This window comes from Cnephaeus nilssonii (genome assembly GCF_951640355.1).
Source record: "Cnephaeus nilssonii genome assembly, chromosome: 5".
Taxonomy (NCBI): domain Eukaryota; kingdom Metazoa; phylum Chordata; class Mammalia; order Chiroptera; family Vespertilionidae; genus Cnephaeus; species Cnephaeus nilssonii.
Genome location: NC_137076.1, coordinates 80,071,161 through 80,075,680, shown reverse-complemented (window position 1 = coordinate 80,075,680; position 4,520 = coordinate 80,071,161). Strand labels below are relative to the sequence as shown.

Sequence of the window (4,520 nt, the reverse complement as noted above, 5' to 3'; positions counted from 1 at the left end):
GTTTACCGCAGTGTGCACAGGCTGGAGGTCAGCTGCCAGGTCTAAGGCAGAGCTGCTGATGGGTGTGTGGCAGTCAAGTTACCTGGAGATAGGATTTTCTCGGTCTTCCAAGTGGCAAGGGGGGTCCTGGGTGAGGACACAGCCCCCCAGGCCAGAGTCCTCTGACCAGGAGCAGCTGGTAGGAGTTCTAAGTCCCTTCCAGGTTGTTCTTGTGTGCTAGGAAAATATTTTCCCTGGAGTAGAAATATGGCCTACAAGGATGGTGGGCAGGCAGATCTAGCCTCCCCAGTGCCAAAGGTCAGTGGACAATGGAAATGGTCTGGTCAGCAACAGCAAAGACTGGGAAGAGGGGCCCAGGGAAGGACACACGGCAGGTGTGGAGCACCGTGCCCGAGGCTGGATCGTAGAATAGCAGCTCCTGGGCCTGCAAGTCCAGCAGCACGCCCAGCTGTGCTGGGCAGCGCAGCCGCCCCAGGGGCTCATGCTGCCCCTCGTGTGAGAAACAGAACTCTTGGTCGTAGCGGGAGAAGACCCAGGAGTAGGCATCGTGGCCCAGACGAGAGTCACTGCCAGAACCCTTAAGGGGCAGCTGGCCTAAGGCCACGCCCACCTTGTAGGCACAACTGTTCTGCACATTTACCATCCAGTATGCAGCGCAGACTGGAAGGAGGTGGCAGCCAGGGCATTGGGCCAGTGGTCAAAGCGCTCTGGGCCATCTGCAAAGGCCTGGGACTTCTTGGCGTTGAAGGTCAGAGTCCTTCCATCATCTGACCATTGCAGGAAGGGGTTGACAGCCCTCTCGTGGATGCGCACGCCCTCTGTGCCCGAGAGGGAGCTGAGAGCTGCTGTTGCCCAGGGTTGGGTCAGAAGTGGGCTCCGAGCACACGTCTCATTTAGGTTTAACTTTTTCGACTCCTGGGGATCCCAAATGCCCTCTGCTTCCTCAGTCCTCCAAAAATCTCCTACTCCTTCTGAATCAGCTGGAGGCCATCCGTATGGGTGAGCATGTGCACCAGGCTGGTGCGGATGGTGTCGAGCTTCTGCAAAGCCTCAGCCCAGGGTATTCGCTGCGTCAGGATGCTCTAGGGGCCGCTCCTCTTCGCCGTGCACCCGTTCCAGCAACCGCCGCTCCCCAGTCTCACGTAGACTCCTCACCAGGCCCAGCCGCTGGGTGACCAGTTGCCGAGCTGCGCTGGCCATGCTCACTGCTCTCTGCTTTTTCCCTGGTAGGACCTCAGCCGTGTACTTGGTGATGCCAGCACTCAGTACCTGCAGTCTCTCACCCTGTTCCCAATCTTGTTCCGCAGCTCTCCTGCGCGCCCCTCCGCGGGGTGGATGCGGTGGCCCTGACAGCGGCCGCCCAGCACACGGGCCAGCAGAACCACTTCAGAGCCTTGCCGTGCTTCGGGCAGAGAGGCCCCGGCTCAGGTCCCGGTCTGGTCCTGGAACCGGTCCCGCGCTCTCCGCAGACATGGCCGAGCGACCGCCGGCGCCACACGCTCCATGTCGCCGATAATATGTATATTTTTTTAAATAACTATTTTCTGGAATAAAACAAAATTAGCAAAAAGAGTGGCATTGTTTTGACATTTTCAAATCTTATTACTATCTGGTTTAATAAAGCAAGCAAACAGCCCCCTTGAGGTTAGATTCTCAGATCTGCTTTGGCTTTCAATCTGTTGTGGTATGTTTGGTTTTATTTGTTCTTGTTGTTGTTGAAGTATATGAAGAAAAGATGGCCTCACACGGTTTTCTTTTTTTTTTTTTTAATATATTTTTATTGATTTCAGAGAGGAAGGGAGAGGGAGAGATAGAAACATCAATGATGTGAGAAACTCATTGATTGGCTGCCTCCTGCACGTCCCACACTGGGGATCGAGCCAGCAACCCAGGCATGTGCCCTTGACCGGAATCGAACCCAGGACCCTTCAGTCCCTAGGCGGATGCTCTATCCACCAAGCCAAACCAGCTAGGGCCTCACACAGGTTTCTAACGGAAAAGGTGAGGAGTATTTTCATCGTCTTTTCAGATAATTTGATACTACACCAAAACTTGACAAGTGGTAGTTTCTTAAAGGTTAGTTGCCATGTATACTGAAATCCTCTCATATTCTGTTACATTAAAGTCCATTTGTCTATCTCATATTTTGAATGGCTCTTTTGCCCATTCCTGATTTTATAATGTACATGCAATGGTCATTTAGAAAACATTAGCTTACTGAGCTATGCAGATCTCTCAATTGTTAACACATTTCATTAAATAATATTATATACTAGGTGTACCAGTTAATAATGCGGATTTTTTTCGATAGATGGAATTACATATATGTTGATATATATGCAATTGGATATGTATGCTATTTTGTTGTATTGACAAACTTCATATGTCAAATTTGCTGAAGGTGTTAACATCATAGATATTTTTACGCTTAAAAATGTCAAATTTCGTGCCAAAAAAAGAGCATTAGCGGGAACTTTTAATTCATTACTTTATTTTGAAGAAAAGTACTGCTGAAAGTTATTGTATATACTTTGGGAAGCTTATGGTGAACATGCTCCATCACATGATACTTGTGAACGCTGGTTTAAATGCTTTAACAGTGATGATTTCGAGGTAAAAGACAAAGAATGTCCAGGTCAATTTGAACCACACTTTGATCGTAAAACGACCAGAATGGGCCAGAAGACAAGGCAAAGTAATTTTGCTTCATGATAACGCACCATCACGCACTTCAAAAACAGTTAAAGACACGTTAAAAGATCTTGCCTGGGAAGTATTAACCCACCCGCCATATTCACCAGACCTCGCTCCTTCAGATTACCACTTGTTCTGATCGATGGCACACGCACTTTCTGAGCAGCACTTCAAAACGTACGAAGAAGTGGAAAATTGGGTCTCTGAATGGTTTACCTCAAAACAAGAAAAGTTCTATTGGGACGGTATCCACAAATTACCTGAAGGATGGGGGAAATGTGTAGCTAGCGATGGACATTACTTTGAATAAAGCACTTTTGATGTTTGAGATTATCATGTTTTCTTTGATTACAAAATTTGCATTATTAACCGGTACACCTAGTAATGTACATAAACAAAAGCTCTTTGGGGCACTGGTCAGGTAGTGCGGTTGGTTAGGGCATCGTCCCTATACACCAGTGGTTTGGGTCCATACTAGTCAGGGCACACACAAGAATCAACCAATGAATGCATCAGTAAGTAGAATAACAAATCAATGTCTCTCTCTCTCTCTCTCTCTCTCTCTCTCTAAAAATCAATCAATTTAAAAAAATTATTTTAAGTTATATTTCAAAAAAAAAATGTTCTTTGGAGGTCCTCAATAATTATTAAGCCTGAAACAGTGTCCCGAGGAAAAAAGGTTGATAACTGCTGGTCTGGTATTTACACAGCATGAAAGACTTAGGGTAAACATAAACATCTGGATCCGTAGAGACAGGCCAAAAGGGGCTCCCAGAAGTGGTTCCTTTGAGGAGGTCCCAGCCCGAGGCATTGAAATCTGGGTGTGGTTTAGGGGGAAGGGGCTTGGAGTGGGGTGAGGCCATGTGACTTCAGGGTGGGGGTTCTGGAAGAGGCTTCTGGGAGTCCCCAGCTTCCCTCTGCTGGCCCTACAGGGGTTGTGTGTAGGGGGAGGCCCCCAAAATACCACAGACCTCCAGGCACATAGGCCTAGGAGTTCTGGTCCTCCCCAGATGGCTTCCAACCTACCCCCCACCACCCACGAAAAGGATTTGGACCTTAAAATTATCGTCACCGCTGCGCAGCAGACAATACAGAGGGGACATTATGTGCCGAGAGAGAGGCCTCGTTGTTGGCGCTGCTGAGAGAGACAGCAGTGCTCTGTTTTGAGCAGCCCGGGGGCTACTCATGTGCTCCAGCCCAGACCCTCACACCCCAAAGCATATCCTCACCCCAATGCAGACTCACCCTGGGGGACCTCTCAGGCACATGCTGCAGCACACAGGAGCCTTCGAATGTGCTGGCTCCCACCCCACCCCCCATCTCTATGCACACCTCCACCCACCAACTATGTGCTCTGGGTCCTCACCACCAGCCCCACACATCCCCCAGCATAGGCATCCTCACCTGGGGAGCCTTGGTGGGGGCGCAGGGGACACAAGGCAGCCACATTGGGGACCCTGAGGATGCCATGCCTGCCCTGCCCGCCCCGCCCTGCACCGCCTGGCCGAGATCACAGGGTACTGAAACCAGCAGCCGCCTAGGCTGGGCCAGACGTGCCTAGACCCACAGGAGGACACAAAGGCTGCCTTGTTGCTTTGCCAAACCCTCCCAGCTCTGGAGTGGGAGGGAGGGACCAGGGCAACTGGCCTCTACCCCCAGTTCCTGGGCTGGCCCTGGAGCAAGACTGGACTTTAACCTCTTAGACCATCACCCCTGCTGGGGCAAGAAGGCAAGGTGAGGACAATCCACACCTCCTGATAAAACCGACCAAAGAGGCCCCAGGCCCAGAGCTTAAACTCCACCAAAGATCTATTTGTTTCTGAGTT

General features: G+C 50.2%; 1 pseudogene across 1 annotated transcript; it reads right to left on the bottom strand.

Moving 5' to 3' along the window:
• Positions 1-298: 298 nt before the first annotated feature.
• LOC307099937 (B box and SPRY domain-containing protein-like) lies at positions 299-1,473 on the bottom strand (annotated as a pseudogene). The gene has a single exon. The product of its transcript is annotated as a B box and SPRY domain-containing protein-like (transcript).
• Positions 1,474-4,520: the final 3,047 nt, after the last annotated feature.